At 51.0% G+C, this 16,793-nt stretch overlaps 7 non-coding genes across 7 annotated transcripts; 3 read left to right on the top strand and 4 right to left on the bottom strand.

Annotated features, from left to right (window-relative positions):
- Nucleotides 1-995: 995 nt before the first annotated feature.
- Nucleotides 996-1,066, bottom strand: TRNAG-GCC. Its single transcript has one exon. It is a non-coding gene; the product is annotated as a tRNA-Gly (tRNA).
- A 912-nt stretch (nucleotides 1,067-1,978) lies between these two features.
- Nucleotides 1,979-2,061, bottom strand: TRNAL-CAG. The gene has a single exon. It is a non-coding gene; the product is annotated as a tRNA-Leu (tRNA).
- A 462-nt stretch (nucleotides 2,062-2,523) lies between these two features.
- On the top strand, nucleotides 2,524-2,595 carry TRNAD-GUC. The gene has a single exon. It is a non-coding gene; the product is annotated as a tRNA-Asp (tRNA).
- Nucleotides 2,596-4,167: 1,572 nt separating this feature from the next.
- TRNAG-GCC lies at nucleotides 4,168-4,238 on the bottom strand. Its single transcript has one exon. It is a non-coding gene; the product is annotated as a tRNA-Gly (tRNA).
- Nucleotides 4,239-5,169: 931 nt separating this feature from the next.
- TRNAL-CAG lies at nucleotides 5,170-5,252 on the bottom strand. Its single transcript has one exon. It is a non-coding gene; the product is annotated as a tRNA-Leu (tRNA).
- Nucleotides 5,253-11,624: 6,372 nt separating this feature from the next.
- TRNAE-UUC lies at nucleotides 11,625-11,696 on the top strand. The gene has a single exon. It is a non-coding gene; the product is annotated as a tRNA-Glu (tRNA).
- Nucleotides 11,697-14,731: 3,035 nt separating this feature from the next.
- On the top strand, nucleotides 14,732-14,804 carry TRNAV-CAC. Its single transcript has one exon. It is a non-coding gene; the product is annotated as a tRNA-Val (tRNA).
- The last annotated feature ends 1,989 nt before the right edge of the window (nucleotides 14,805-16,793 follow it).

Raw genomic sequence — 16,793 nt, forward strand, 5'->3', positions numbered from 1 at the left:
TCTGGGATATTATTACACCTGGGTATGTGGGCATTGGACCTCCCTCCAATACACATCTGGACTGGCTCTGCTCTGGGCACTTCAGACCTTGCTGCTACCACACTTGGGAGGGCTGGTGAGACGGGCCACGGGGCAGTGCATACACCTGGCCAGGGGCTAAGGGAGCCTCATTTTGAGCAGGTGGGGACACAGCCAGCAGCCTGGATGACAAGGCCTGTGTGTGGGTTGGATACACTCAGATTTCACTGAGGACATGCTCCCAAGGGCGAGGAGCGGATCCACGAGGTCCCTCCCTGTTCCAGCCATGCTTCCATGGGACTGGAAGAGTGCCCTGTCATTCTGAGCACAGACCCTCTCTGTGTGGCTGTGGGTCCCTCAATCCCTCCCATCTCCTTCCTACTCAATGACAGTTCTGTCCAGGGTGAACGATGGAGCTCAGTCTCCTTGTGTATGCCAAGGTCCCTCATGGGCAAAGGGCTTGGTTCAGGCTCAACAGGTCCCGTAGGACTCTGAGGGCACCGTTAGGTGTGGGGCTGGCCTGGTGAGGCTGGGGGCTGGGGGTGGGGCTGGCCATCTTCACAGGAGGTGCATTGGTCACTGTGCTGGGGTGTGTGGTGCTGGCTTCCTTGCCAGTGATGGAGGAAGATGTCCATTACAGCTGGCCTAGCAACCAGCCCAAGGCTCAGAGCTGGGCCCCCAAGGGAGACAGTGTTTGAATACCTCCTGGGGAGGTATGGACAGCTGTAGGGGATGGCTCTTGGAATAATTTTGAGAGTGGGGGTGTGGGAAGGTGAGCCAGCGACCCAAAGTTTTGCTGTCAGCAGAGCAGTGAGGTCTGAAGTGTGTCAGCAGCAGGTGAGTCAGGGAAAGGAATGTGTAATAGAAAGTGGCTGGAGAGCCTCAGAGGGTGGCTAGATTTCTGTGTGGAGGTGTACAGGTGGACTGGGGGATCAGTGTGCAATCAGGGTGGGGAGAGGGTGAGATTAAAATGGAGCTGCATGGGCCGGGAATCGAACCCGGGCCTCCCGCATGGCAGGCGAGAATTCTACCACTGAACCACCCATGCCCTGCTACGATTCTTTCTCACCAGACACTGGATCTGGACTGTGGCCAGCACAGGGACAGCGGCTCCATTTCAGCATGTGAGAGGTCCTCACGTCCAGGGCTCAGGACAGAAAGGGAAGATGATAGAGAAAAGCAGTTTCACTGCATGCTGCGGGGGTCCCTGCCTCCCGGCGCTCGGTGACTAGGGGCACATGATGCCAGTCTGGTGAGACCCGGTGTTGATGGGTTGATGGGCATGGCTGTCAGGGTCTTTGAGAACTGCGGAACGGCTGGGCGCGCCTGGCTGGTTCGCAGCTACACAGCCCAGGCAGCCCTGGGACACCGAGTGTCGCTCAGGTCGTCCCAGGAAAAAGAAAAGTGACAGGCGCCAGGGCTTGGGCTGCACCCTGTCCCCTGCCCAGTGCGGTCCTGGCCGGCGGGAGTCTCCGCGCCATGGGCAGCGGCTGCAGCTGGTGGAGAGCAGAGACCGCGTGCGGGCAGCGAGAGACTCCCAGGAGCTGGAGCCCAGGATTCCTCGGGGTAGCAGGACGGGGGCCACGACCTCCCAAGGGGGCAAGCAGGGGCCAGAGGCAGGGAGAGAGAGGCTGGCCAGCGAAGATGCTGTTAGAGTGACTGGCTGTTCAGCAGCTGAGAGAGATGGCGGGGGGAGCCGGGAAGGCTTCCCGCAAGGACACACATCATGTCGGGGCCCTCGGGCTGGTGCCTCGCTGTGGTGGGATGGGGTGCGGGGCAGGATTTGCGGGCTGGGTTTTGAGTTGGACCGCGGTCGCGGAATTGGACGTATAGTGAGGGTGAAGCGAGAGGAGATGGACCGCGTCGCAGCTGCAAGGAATGAGGCTTTTCTAAAAATGGCAGTGGGGGAGGAGTGAGGGTGTCGTGGGCCTGCCGGATGCAGCTTCAAAAAGAAGCAGTTTGTCAGGAGTGGGATTCGAACCCACGCCTCCAGGGGAGACTGCGACCTGAACGCAGCGCCTTAGACCGCTCGGCCATCCTGACCTCTGCTGGCGGTGGAGGCTTGTTTGCCCAGCTGGGACGCCGGAGAGCGCATGTGCTCGCCAGGGTCTGTGCGCCCTCGGGTGGCGGGCTGCAGACCGCCGGGCGCTGTCTGTCCCAGCAGCGCCTCTCGGCAGTGTCCCTACCGCTTCCAGCTCCTTTGCCGGCCTCTTGGTCCCGGTTCTGACGCTCCTCCCGCTCGTCCTCTTCTACCTTCTCTCCGAGAAACTCGGGTTGGTTATTTTCATGCCACGGGGAAATGCTGAATGCGTAACTGTGGGTCGGGTTCTGCGTGGGAATGAAGATGGTCTGTTTTGTGGAGGTGGATGAGAAACCTGGGGATGATAGAGGAGGCTAGCCCTGGCCGAGATTCAGATGAGAACCAAGGAGGGACGGATGAAAGGGCCCGGCGTCTGCGTGCGTTACGGTTCAAGTAGAGTTAGTCCTCCCAGTCTTCACGTACTTTCCTCGTTAGTATAGTGGTGAGTATCCCCGCCTGTCACTCGGGAGACCGGGGTTCGATTCCCCGACGGGGAGGTGCTTGAGTGTTACGTTTTCAGCTTTTACCGGCTGCGTTTCATATCCGGAGCAAACTCCGAGTTTTCTCTAGGGCCCCTAACCTGGAGATCAGACCAATTTTCCCCACTCTGGTGCCCAATGTTCCTCAGCTCTAGAAGGTGTTGACGTGACCCTGCTAAAACGCAGATGCTTAAAGACCAAAAGGAATCAGATGAATAGGGGACCCTGTAGGCCCCCACTGTGTTTTGATCAGGCCCCTCTTTTGTGATGGGTTTCGGCGAACCAGATGAGGTTTGAATGCCTGCCTCAGGATATGCCACGTCCCAAAGAGCGCAACCCTGGAGCAGCAGGGCAGTTGAAGGGTCCCTGAAGGAGGACGTGGGCAGATGAGGAAAGGACCGGAATGCGGTCTCTTGGCGGGGGGAACAGGGCATTCCGTTGGAGGTGGCAGATGGGGCGTCGCATGGTTTTTCCTTGCTTGCCTTGTAGCAGCCTGGAGCTGCTGGCAGGAGTCTGATCCCGCAGGGCTGCAAGGAGCTGCAGCGGGCGGTATAGCACTCCTGATAAGCACAATGCAACCGGGGTTCAATTCCCTGCCAATGCTTAATATTTTCACTCTAGAGCTACGGCAACCCTCGCAGAAAGCAAACCTGCTTTGTCTGGCGAGTGTGGCAAGGCAAGAAAATATCGTGAATATCTGAGAAGTCCAAGAGCAGCCTGCTTTGGCACGCAGCTTAGCTTCTTCCGTGCACTCCCAGCAATCCCTCCCACTCCCACCCCCACCCTTTCCGCTGTTCTCACCACCTTCAGGCCTTTTTCTCCCTTCTCCAGTCCTCTTATCCTTGCCTGGGTCCTATTCTTCCTGTGCTCGCATGCACGTTGAGACGGACAGCAGCGTACCTGCTTGCCTTTGCGCACTCATGCACACACGCATGGGACACTATCCGGCAACCAATCCACATGGTTACTGTTCCTGGCTGGCTGCTTGACTGGATTAGAAGCTTTTTCTGGTTTCCCTCTCCCAGCCCAAGCACATGTCTAAGTCCCTGTCGGTCTCCCAATCCATCCCAATCTGTCATTCTCACCACTCTACGCAAGCCAAGTGCACAGCTCAGTCTACTTGCCCCGCCTAAGGTTCTTTATGGACAAAACAACAGTTCAGTGGGACACTGGGGATGCCGACTTGGGAGCTCAGCGAATCTGGGACAGGAATGGAGGGGGCTGGCAGGACCATGGGAGGATGTCTGACCAGTGTGATTGACTGTGTCCAGTGCAGAGTTGCTGGAAAGAGTCATTCCAGCCATTGGAATGAGACCTGAGGAACCAAGTCACCAGTGTGTTTGAAATAATTCTAAGAGCAGGGTGTGGGGAGGCGAGTGGGCTAGGCAGCAGTGTGAAGGTGTGGAGTGATAAGCAGAGCGGACAGGTCTGAAGTGCAGCACTGATGGCTGAATGGTTGCAGATGAGGCAGAAACAAAAAGATGAGAAAGGAGTTTTGCTGAGTGCGGAAGAACGCTGGGCTTTCTGCTCAACGTAAAGGATGAGGAAGGTCTGAAAACGAGAGGTCACTGTCTAAAGAGAACACAAAGCTGCATGGGCCGGGAATCGAACCCGGGCCTCCCGCGTGGCAGGCGAGAATTCTACCACTGAACCACCCATGCAATGAATAATCCTGCCCCTCAGTGTTGGACACTGGACAGGACATGGTCCACGCAGTCTGCTGTGGCCAGACGCTCCGTTTTGGTGCACAGACCTGCTCTGATGGAAGGGGGAGCAGAAGCAGAGACTCCTCTAGGGGTCAGGAAGGATGCAAACAATTTGCAGAAGTGGGCATGAGGGCAAGGCAGACCCAAAAGAGAAAGAGGAGCCATTGCATGGTGTGCAGTCACTGGCTTCCAGGGGCCTGAGATGAGGGGCTGGGGATGCCGGGGACTATCAAGAGCCTGGCCAAACTAAACCCAGTGTCCTGGTCCCCATCAGAACAGGTGACTGGCGGTGGGCCCTCGTGCTGATTCTAGAGGCCCTTCAGCCGGCCATACAGGACCTGAGTCTGCTGTTGAGGACAGCTGAGAGGAGCGCGAGGAAGGGGGCGGTTGTGCTTGCTGCGCCCACTCCAGGCAACCCTCTGGCGAGTTGGGATGCGGTGAGTTATAGAAATTTTGCTGGTCCTTGCGGAAGACCAAAGGTTCGCGGCTGGGTGATGAGCACGTAGGGACTCAGCTGACCATTACCCAGCATGTTTGCGCTGCCCGGAGGAAACGCGTCGGGTGGCGCAGGGAGAGACTCCGAAGGCAAGGAGCCAGGTGGCCCCGGGGTAGCAGGGCGGGGTGCTCATCGAGGGGGCAGGAGAAGAGCGAGGAGCAGGACGGTGGGCGGTGCAGAGAAGGGCTATTGTCAGAGCGACTGGTTGTGGCGCAGCTGCGGGTACTAGCGGGTCCACACACAGTGATGGGACTCTGGCTGGAGTGGTTGGGCCTACTGGGGAGATGTTGGGAGGGGGAGGATCGTCACTCAGTTGAGTTTACAAAGAGAAGACTGGAGAAAGGGAAAAAATTCGCTGAAAGTCATGGTCTGGTAGCCAAAATTTGGACATGTCAGGAGTGGGATTCGAACCCACGCCTCCAGGGGAGACTGCGACCTGAACGCAGCGCCTTAGACCGCTCGGCCATCCTGACATCCGGGAGAGACAAGGCTCGTGAAGTGTTCTAGTATAATTCTAACAAGCCGAGCCTGCAGCCCCCCCAGACTATGTCCTGTGGCGTCGCCAAACCGCAGCTGTGGCCGGCACCGAGTCTCGCCACCGAGTCTACACCGAGTCTACAGAGCCGGGTCCCTCGCGGGCGCCAAACCGGCTCCCTCTTCCAGTGGCTGTGGGCGCGACCTCCGTGAGACCCACAGGCGGGAGTCTGAGGAGAAGCGGGTGACTGAAGGATCCTGGGCGTGTGGTCTGTCTCCTGCCCGGCTTCAGTGGGCCAGATGAAGGAGGACACGTGCCTGCGGGCCGTGAACACACGGCCCAGGAGCAGCAAGACGGCTTGAGATCGGGTCTGTGGATCCCCTGGAAGTCCAACAGCCGTGCCATTATTACCTGTAGTATATGCAGGATGCCTGCCGCAGGGGATGCAAGGGGCAGAGGCGGGATGCTGTGCCATAGTAGGTAAAACTAGCGCCCAGCATCCCCTGTGGGCACCAGTCTAACCCCAGCTACTCCACTTCCCGTCCCGCTCCCGCTAATGTGCCTGGGAATGAAACAATAGAGGATATCCCAAGCTCCTGGACATCTGCACGCATGTGGGAGACTCAGGAGAAACTGCTGAGCTGGGAATGGCTGTGCCCATTTGGGGAGAGAACCAGCAGATGGAAGATCTCTCTGTCTCCGTCCCGCTCTGTCTCTTCTCCTTTCTTTGTAATTCTACCTTTCAAATAAATAAGTAAATCCTTAAGTAAAAAAAAGATTCAGTAGGCATAGCTGAACAAGAGTGCCTTTTGTTTGCTTCCTGCAGCCAGGAACATAAAGCAGCATGACTCTGCCAACGGCGGCTCCCCACGTATTCTTTGGCTTCTGAAAGCTGAGCTCAGGTGCTCACTTGATGTCTCCCCAGCACTTGCCTTGGGCCAGGGTGGAGTCCCCACCCCAACCCCCGCCCCCGAAGGCAGGAACCTGGGGTGGCCAGCTGTCAGCATGGGGTGTTCTGGGGTTACAGCTTTGTGTACCTGGTGGGCCACAGCAGAGGACTCACCCACTGCATACGTTGGGAGACACGGCAGAAAAGAAAGGCGCTTGGGTGGAGGCAGGGGCTGCATGGTGGGTGGGGGCGGGTTGGAAGTCTCACTGCCTAGCAAAAGAAACCAGGTGATTTGCAGATACCAGAGAGCAGGACTTGCAGTGTGCGTGGTGGAAGGCTCCGGAAGACACCATTGGCACCCTGGAAACTGAAGTCTCAGCCCTCTGAGTTCCACCCAGAGTCTTGACTCCCCCCAGTTGATCCTGGGGTTTCAGTGGCTGAATCCTCCAACGTCAAGGGCAGCGCTGAGCCTCTGGTCCTGCTCCAGGCTGGTTCAGGGAGCACCTGAATGATTGAGACTAACAGAGGATTTCTCAGGGCAGCTTGCAGAACCCCCTCAAGCGGTGGAGCACCTGAAAGTTCCACCTGTGCACTCACCTGCTGCCCCAGTTATGGGATGTAGGCATGGACAGGCTTTTGCTGTTGGGACTACAAATGGAAAAATTGGAGTCCCTGACTCTGTACCCAGACCACAGTCATACAGCAGGAAATCACTCCTTTCTAGACTGGATTATAGCAGAAGCCTGTGTGGTATGGCCTGATTCTGGAACTTTCCTGGAGCCATCAGGAGGTGGCAGTCATCTGCTGAACTACAGAAAGTGTTGCAAGAGCTGGGCATGTGAAGTGCTGGATGCCACGCCTCACCAGCCAGATGGAGACATTCTCACTGCAGGGATGCAGGATCTTGAATTCAGTCTGCACCCTCTGCTCTGGTTGGCCCTCTGGACATGGGACAACTTGTCAATGTGGTTACCCATATCATTGCCAATTTGGGGGCATGGGAGCAGGTAAAAACAAGGTGCACACGGAAGAGAGTGCAGGCCACAGGTAAGGTCGTTTGAACCCAGATGTCTGGCAGTGGAAACAGACAGGGAAATATTACTTGGAAAGGCTGATCAGAAATCACTAGCGTTGTGGCAGCAATTAAAAACCAGAGCCCATGCAGTGACTCAATGAGCTAATCCTTCATCTTGCAGCACCTCATTCCCCAGTAGCTGCTCTATTTCTGATCCATCTCTGCTTTAGTATTGGGAAGACAACAGAGGATGGCTCAACCCCTTGGATCTCTGCAACCACAGGGAAGACCCAGAAGAAGCTCCTTGCTCCTGAATCAGGTCGGTTAAGCTCTGGCTGTTACTGTCATTTGAGGAGTGAATCAGTCAATGGAAGATTCTCTCTTTCACTCATTTACTTTCTTTCTCTGTCGCTCCTTCTCTCTGTCTTCCCAATAAAGATAAATAAACATTAAAAAACCTGTGAAAGTGCAAATTAATACAGTTGAAATGGCAAGCACTAAGGAGGTTTCTCCAAAATTAAAAAGTAGATCTGCCATGTGGACCAGCTTTCTCTCCTCTTGTTATTTTCCTAAAGAAATTACTTCAGCCTATGAGGAGAAACCTATATTCCCAAGCTTACTGCATCAGTAGCCAACATCTGGAATTCACCTAGATGTCCATCAATAAGTGAGTAAAGTGAGTAAATGGTACATATACATAAGAGAATATTATGTAGTCATAAAAAACATCAGGCCCAGTGCAGTAGCCTAATGGCTAGAGTCCTTGCCTTGCATATGCCAAGATCCCCTGTGGGCACTGGCGTGCCCACTGGCTGCTCTACTTCCTTTCCAGCTCCCTGCTTGTGATCTGGGAAAGCAGTGGGGGATGGTCCAATAACTTGGGACCCTGCACCCACATGGGAGACCCAGAAGAAGCTCCAGGCTCCTAGCTTTGGATCAGCTCAGCTCTGGCTGTTGTGGCCACTTGAGGAGTGAACCAGCAGATGAAAGATCTTTCTCTCTGTATCTCCTTCTCTCTGTCAATCTGACTTTCCAATAAAATAAATAAATCTTTTTTTAAAAAATGAAATCCTGGCATTTGCATCAAGATAGTTGGAAATGGAGATTATTCTGTTAAGTGAAATAAGTCAGACGCAAAAGCACGTGCCACAAAATTCTCTCATTTGTGGCCAATTTTATTGAAAGTGTGTCTGAACATAAACTAGTGATTACTAGAGGATGAGAAGGGAAGTGGGACGTAATTAGATAGAAGTAATACGTTCTAATGTTCCACTGCAGAGTGGGGAGTGTGTGGCCACAGTGCTGCATGCGTACAGCACACAGGCCTGCAAGAGGGAGCTGGCAGGCTTCCACACACAGACAAGGAAGTGCAAATGTAATTGCCTTATTCCATTCATTCACATTGGGTACAACAAGGTGTGTTGGAAAGTACAAACACTGTCTGTTAATCAAAAATGCCCATAAAAAGTATTAGTATGACAAAATAAAATGAAGAGAGTGTAGCAGCTATTCACCAAGCTCACTTGTCCTTTTCTTGGCATCATGCATTCTTTCTCCCCCTGGGGTGATCCTTGCATTGACAATAACAGGCAGTGCACACTGGTGTTTATCACTGCTGTGGTCTTTCTCCCTGCTCTTTTGAGCTGAGCGTGGTGCCTTAGTGTGTGGTTCCCTGCCATTCGGGTGGTGGAGTCCGTAGTGCTCAGTTCCCCTTACCAGACGATAATGCCCTGTGAAGGTCCTGCAGCTACGCTTTCTGTCTATTTTCTTGTAGTAAACTGGTCATGATGAAGCCAGTAATGAACTTTACTTTGAATCCAAGGCTTTCTCTGGAAAGAAGATTAAGGGGGTTGGAGAGGATGAAGAGGAATCTCCCAATTTGGTGGTACCAGGATTTTCATAATGGCTTTTTGAATCTGCACTTACAGCAAACTTCACCAGTAAGTCTGCCAGAGATGCTGGAGTCTTCCAGCTGCTGTGCTTGACCACCAGGTCAGGGAGTGACTTCCTATTATTTCTTGTCTTATAAAGATCTAGTCTTGGAAATAGGGTCAACAAAGTGTGGCTATCTTGAAAGACTAATCATATTTTATGTACTGTCCTGTTTTATCTTGCTAAGTTAGTATCCTTGATGGTCAGGAGCCTTTGAATGACTCATAGGAGGTATTAGTAAAATGGTCCAAACTTTAGGGAACCTTGAAGGGTTAACTACTTGGAGAAAATCAAAGGACAAGAGGAGATTACGTTCATTAATAACATGGATTTTAGGGGCCCAGTGGCGTGGCTTAGTGGCTTAGTGCCTTGAACACGCCAGGATCCCATATGGGCACCGGTTTAATCCCGGCAGCTCCACTTCCCATCCAGGTCCCTGCTTGTGGCCTGGGAAAGCAGTCGAGGACGGACCGGGACCTTGGGACCCTGCACCCATGTGGGATACCACATAACAAAGCATAGTATAGCATAGCATTGGCCACTGCACTCGGAGTGGATCATCGGATGGAAGATCTTCCTCTCTGTATATCTGACTTTCCGATAAATAAATCTTTAAAAAATAATAACATGGATTTTATTGATTAAAAATGATTGGCAGGTAAACAGTTTGGTGTTTCAGTGTAGCTCTGACTATAATAGAACTAGAGATAGGGCTGTGGTTTTCTGGTGGAGGGTCACTGTCCATTCAGGTTATTTTTGAATGACTGTGGGAAGTGGGGGAAGACAGATTGAGGACTGGTAAATCCAACCAGCTCTGTTTCTTGGATCCTTGGATGTTGTTCTGCCTTCCAAGGGATATTTAGCATTCTTCCTTCTCTAATCTGTAGGTTCCTAATAAGGGAAAGTTTCCCAGCTCATTGTCCTACTTAACTTACCTATTTTAGGAAGTCATTGCCAATTCGCATTTACAATGCAGACATAAAAATGTGAGCACCCAAGAATGTGCCAGAGTAAAGACATGAAGCCTGGCCCAGCACGCAAGGATCCCAAATTCCTACCAGCAGTTATTTCCCTCACTCTCACTCATGCCACTCCACTCTCACACCATTTTCCATTTCTTCAAGTCAGCGGTGAACTTGGTTTTACTCTAAATCTCGATTTTGAGAGGAAGAGGCAGCCATTTTCCATCACTAAGGAATTGGAACGAAAGCAAGCACAGACTTGCCAAGTCATGCAGTGTGGGTGGTTTGAAATTCTGGGTTTTAGAATTATGCAAGTCACATGTAGAGCTTCAATTTCAGGGTGAGGAGAAGCAAATCCCTACAGCAAGAATGCTAGTTTCAGTAAAATCCTACAAATATGATCTGTAAGGATTAGTCATGTGGGCTGGCTCTCTGATGCAATCAGCATGTTTGACTGTTTCCTGGGAAGTGGATGGTTCAAGTCCACCCAGGGAATTCTGCATCCTCATCAATGAGGACACCCTGTGCTATCTCCCGACACCTGCTACTGCACATCTAGCTGTCTCAGGGGCGGAGGGGGAGGCCACTGGGACACGTGTACTTGTCTTCCCCAAAGCGAGAATCCATTGTGCGTCTTTCCAGTGGGCCTTGCAGGTGGCATTGGAACTGCAAAAAACAGCTGTAGTCTTTTCCTCACTCAGTTCTCACAACAGATACTACACAGCTAGAGAAACCCAAAGACATCTGCACCATTTGAAAGGCTTGTAAGGACAGCAAAACTCCATCTCTAACCCTATAGGATCTTGTCTGAACCTGAGAATGAAACACATGTAAAAGAGGTTAGTAAGAGAAGAATACACAGAGTTCTTTCATACAATTTTTAAGTGGTACACAAGCTTTCATACAGAAATAAAAGACACAAAGAAGCAGTTAGCACTAACTTCTAAGCTGGATTGGAGTTAGAAAGGTCCCGGCGACACATGTGGGAGACTTGAACTGAGTTCTAGGCTCCTGGGATCAAAGTGGTCCAGGTTCGAAAATCATCGGCATTTAAGGCAGTGGTCCACCCAATGGGAGATTTCCGTCTTTATCCTTCTGTTTCTCCCCATTCAAATCTGCCTTCCAAAATAAGATGATAGGTATTTAAATATTTGAAAATAACATCGTTGTAACAAGGTCTGTACTGGATGCCTGATCTTTCACACCAGTACCTCAGCTCCTGCTATAAAGAAACAGCAGGGAGCTCAGTGGATTTTTGTGTGTGTGTGTGCCTGCTAGTTTTCAAGAAATCAATGTACTAGAGTGGTGTATTTTGTAACTTCGGACAAGTTACAAAATACACCACTGTATTGTGATCTATCCAGCTACTCATTGCAGCTGGACACGATGTTTCTTTTAACTTTCCTACTACTAACGCTTCCTGACACCCCGAACTTTTTCGCAGTCACTACACCCAACACCATTCACACGGATTCAAGTATTCTGCGGGTAGGCATAAACGTTTCTAAGATGCACTGGGATCACTCCTGTTACCTTCTCCAGAAGGTTTGGCCCAAAGCAGCTACTTGTCGCTCCCTGGTGGTCTAGTGGCTAGGATTCGGCGCTTTCACCGCCGCGGCCCGGGTTCGATTCCCGGTCAGGGAATGTGTTGTTTTTCTCGGTTCTAAGTAGCAAAGGCTGGGTGGTTTTAAAATCTATCCCAGGCCATCCTGAAGTAAGGGGAGTCCCAGAGGAAAGCCACAGGAGCCCAGGACTGTTGCCCCATGTGAGAGATTAGTAATCCGTTTTCTAGGTCACATTCAGATAAAGCAACCCATTTTTAGAGATGGGTTCTCAGTTTTGCAAAACACCAGAATAAGAGTGGTTTTCCCTGCCCACAGAATGGAAAGGAAAATAACTTCCCCTCTCTCACCTCTCTCCTCTGACAGACTCCATCCCCGAACGTGCCCTATATGAATCTGTGATCTTACATCAATCGTCCCTACCCTAATCAGAGCCCCCCTAGGGATATGTATCCCTGTCAAACTATGCAAATAATATTAAAAACAATTTTTAAGAGTAAAAAAAAAAAGAATTTCTTTTTAAAGTCAAACTAAATAAATTAGGAGAAAGAGAATAAAGGGGCTGGTGTTGTGGCACAGTGAGTAAAGCCCCTGCCTGCTATGCCAGCATCCCACATGAGGAGTGACTTTGGAGTCCTGGCTGCTCCACTTTTGATCCAGATCCCTGCTAATGTTACTAAGAAAGCAACACAAGATAACCCAAGTGCTTCCACAGGGGAGACCCAGAAGTTCCTGGTTTCAGCCTGGCTGTTGCATCTTTTTGGGAAGTGAACCGGCAAGTGAAAGATGTTTCTCAGTCTGTCTCTCTCTCTGTAATTTGCCTTCAAAATTTCAGCAATAAATCTTTTTTTTTTTTTAATGTAAGAAAGAAAGTGCCATGTTATCATTATCCATTAGGGAAGTGAAAGTTAATTCCACAAAATAATTCCTTCATACACACCAAGGTGTCCGTAATAAATCCATAGTCAGACAGCGTTGGTAAGGATAGAGGACCTTCCCAGTCCCCTAGCAGGAATGTAGATAGTGCATTCATATAAAACAATAGAGCCTTTGGCATGGTCAGAGATGCAATATTCTTATGCCCTCTCCTTGTCACCCATTTGTATCTAGTATTTGTGCTGCCTGGTCAGTCTGCAGTGGGACTTTTGACTCACGGTGAACGTAAGGTGAGCACGGGGCTTCCGAGGTGGCAGCAAGCTGATCTTACAGCCCCAGAACAGAACAGAGCTTCTTCCCTGGGCAAAAAGCAAGCAAGCATCCCAAAAACCACAAAGGACCAGAGAATCTATCATGCCCTATCTTCTAGTACTTTTCTCTGTTAGCCTCCTCTACTTGTGATGGAAATGGGGGCCATGCGAGGATTAGCAGGGCAAGAAAGTGATGACCGAAGGTGTGATCATACGGTGAAATAAAAACAGTTGAATTCAGCATTGTCGGTGATTCCAGTGAGGGCCCAAATCCAAACACCTGTGAGAGCCATGAACTAGGGCACAGGGATCACATTGCCAAGCAAAAGCAAACCCGGGCTTCAGTGAAGAAAGACTCTTCAAAAAGACTATCTCCCAGATGGGGAATGTTCCGGTTTCAGAATCTGTACGAGTCTCTACAGTTAATGGAAACAAACATTTCTTTGATAGGGAGGGATAAAGCAGGGCCTGGTAGGGGAGGTGTTAGATCGAAAAGATCCCGGAACCAGGAACAGACAGGTTCCACATGCAACAATGTAAAAGCAAAGAAACGTTATTGCTAGCTCGAGCTAGGGTCCACGTCTCATCCATTGCAGTGGGGTCTTGACAAGGACCCCGCTTGTCTCTTACGAACTGTTTCTATCCCCTCTTAGTCACGTGCAACACGTCCCTAGCAAGCTGTGCAGTCCTTATCGTGGTGACGTATGCTCCCACCGGTGTAGGCCACATTCCCGTGCAACCTGTACCAGTTCAGACCACATGCCGCTTGCGGATGTGCGCATGTTCCTGATTGGCCCATCCCCAAGGTCGTTGCCTCCTGTCAACTCCATCACTCTGAGGAAAACGAAACTTCGAAGTGAAGTGAGACTTAAGCCTACTCCCCGATCTTAGGCCCATCGTGGCATCAGTCCCGTTCTTTGTGCAGCAAAGTCAAGCAATGATTACAGAAGCCAAATATAGCGGTTATGCTAACAGTTAAGAAACTCCCTTATCGCTACTGTTGTCAAGAGTAAGTCCCTGCCACCCAGCCTTGCACCCCCGACTCCACAGAGGTTGGGCACGCATTTGGAATGAGCAGGCCTTTGAAGTTGGACCTGCCTCCATGTCTGAACATGAGCTAAAATGCAGAACACGCATCCCTTATCAGGGCAGTGTAGGACCTGTTGAGCAGACAGACTGCATTTCCTGGGAAACTGCCACAGTCAGGCCGTCTGCTCATTCCAAATACTTGCCACACCTGCCCTTCCAAGTGTCCGTGAAGCCCTGCTTATCCCTCCCTATCCCCATAAGAGAGAAGCCTGATCAAGTAAGGTCAGGATGAGGCATAAAAAAAAAATGAATGATAGTTAGCACTTGGTCAGTATTTGAAACTGGAATTGCACAATGTGAAAGTTTGGATAGAATTTGTATCCCCTATAAAAATAAAAACGGGCTTCCATGCTTTCCTGGGAGCGGGGTTACGAAAACTAAACGCGAGAAAGTGGATGCTACCCAGACGACAGGTGGACTGGTGTTTTTACTCTGTGTAAATCTGCGCCGGTCTCGCTCACGGCGGCGTCTCTCACCGAGGTCCTTCCCGAGGTCCTGCTCCCTGGTGTGCACTGGCCGCGGCGCCCGAGTGGCCGGAGCCCAGGGCGGCCCACGCGCCCGCCAAGCGTTCCTTAGGGAACAGGAGGAGCCCGAACATTTCACTACGGACTTTACGGAAGTCTGGAGCGCAGGCCTCGGATCCCTGTCGGAAGGCAGGGGAGCCATTGGATCCGCCCAGTGTGAACGCTGCAGCCCCGGCCGACCGCTGCTGGCGGACGGCTTCCCAGCGCGAGGGGCAATCTGGGGCTGTGGCGAACCCAACGGGGACCTTCGTGACCAGGGACACAGTGACAAAGCACTACACTTCAAGAGCTGCTTATCAAGGCCCAAGCAACAGCTAGTTTCCGTAGTGTAGTGGTTATCACGTTCGCCTCACACGCGAAAGGTCCCCGGTTCGAAACCGGGCGGAAACAGTGACTCCTGCTTTTTAATTTTCTTCCTTCGTTCCCGCACCTCCCCCCACCTCCACTTTTTAGAGGAATACTGTTAGAATTCCACCAAGATTGCATGAGATCCTAGGCCCCCGGGTTCGGAAAATCTTGGAACTGGACAGGTGCACACGGGGCTGACGGCGCCCTTGACCAGTACGTGCGACATTGATCAGCAGCGGGAGGTGGCGGCGACCATAAGTCACTTCATCTCTGAGATCAGTGAGAAGCCTCCCCTGGGTACCTGTCGCTCTGCCCCTTCGGTGTCCTTTCTTTCCCCTGATCCGGAAGGCTTTCCTGACACAGTGGGAACTAAAAGTGGTACCAGCGTTAGTGGTCGTGGGTTCCTACTGGTACCAGAACCAAGTTCTGGTTCAGGGCCAAGTCCGTAACGGCCAGTCCCTTTATTACATCCTGCTCCAGGCTCCAATCTCCTTTCCTGGGACTGCAATGGGTCCTTCACCATAGAGTTGACCCTGCAGTGTGTGCCTAGTAATTATCTGGCTTCCCCATGTGAGCAAAGGTATCGTCAGCCCCGTGGTCCAGAGGAACAATCCCCAAAGTGGGCTCAGAGCCTCATCACAAGCCACTCTGCTCCGTCACAGCCATCCAGCAAGGTTACGCGGAGCCATCACTGTCCAGTTCTGGGACGCAAGAATTGCTAGTCCTTCCTTCACGCTCTCAGATCTGAAACCCCTCCGGTTAGGAATAAGGGCCAACTATTTTAATGAAAATTATCTTCATGTTCTCCGTCCCCACCTCCAAATGAGGACAATTTGGAAAGCTGCTTCCCCGAAGAAGGTATATGAATGGTGAAAATCACACGAAGAGATATTAAAAATCAATACTCGTTTGAAACATGTGGATTAAACACAATGAAGTCACTATGCGCATACTAGAATGTCTAGAATTGAAAGACACACACCAAACTGGCAAGGATGTGGAGGAGCTGGGGCACTCACATAGTGCTGCTGATAGGAATGGAAGATGGTAGTTCCACTTTGAAAAACAGTTGGGCAGTTTGTTTGAAAAGCCAAGCTACTGGGCCTGGCGCCACGTCTCAGTTGGCTAATCCTCCACCTCCAAGGCAGGGATCCCTTATGAGTGTCGGTTCGTGTCCCAGCTGCTCCATTTCCCATTCAGCTCCATGCTTGTGGCCTGGGAAAGCAGTAGAGGATGACCCAAAGCCTTGGCCTCCTACACACATACAGGAGATCCAGCAGAAGCTGCTGGCTTTGGAGCAGCTCAGCCCAGCACCACCATTTGGGGAGTGAACCAGCAGATGGAAGATCACCTCACTGTAAAATCTGCCTTACCAATAAAAATAAGGAAATCTTTGAAACAATTTTTTTAAAGGTACTAACCCTACAGTATGACACAACAGTTCCACTCCTATGTGCATACCAGAGAAAGTAGAGCACATGCCCATATAAAAGCTGAACTCAGCTATTCATAGCAACTCCATATGGAATAGCCAAGAATTGCAAACAACCCAAGTGTCAACTAACAGATGAAAAACAAATTCTCACAATAGGTTATTATTTTAAAAAAGATTTTATTTTCTTTTGAAGGCAGAGTTACAAACAGAAGGAAGGATGGAGAGAAAGAGAGATTCTCCATCTACTGGCTCACTCTCAAAATGGCCACACTGGCTGGAGTTGGGCCAGTCCAAAGTCAAGAGCCAGAAGCTCCTTCCTGTTCTCCCTTGTGGGTGCAGGGTCCCAAGGCCTTGGGCCATCCTCTGCTACTTTCCCAAGGCAGCACAATGGACTATTACTCAGCAAATAAAAAGAATTAAAGGACGGAAATAATGATTGAGTAATACAAATCTCAAAATAAGTATGTCAGATGAAAGAAGCTTAACTAAAAAAGTGCTGGATAATTCCATTTGTATGAAGATACTTCAAAAGTTTGTGGAAGATGGAATTAAGAAAGAGAGATTCCATATACTAGTTCACTTTCCAAATGCCTACA

Source organism: Ochotona curzoniae, unplaced genomic scaffold (assembly GCF_017591425.1).
Source record: "Ochotona curzoniae isolate NIBS_2020 unplaced genomic scaffold, NIBS_Ocur_1.0 scaffold_2683, whole genome shotgun sequence".
Taxonomy (NCBI): Eukaryota; Metazoa; Chordata; class Mammalia; order Lagomorpha; family Ochotonidae; genus Ochotona; species Ochotona curzoniae.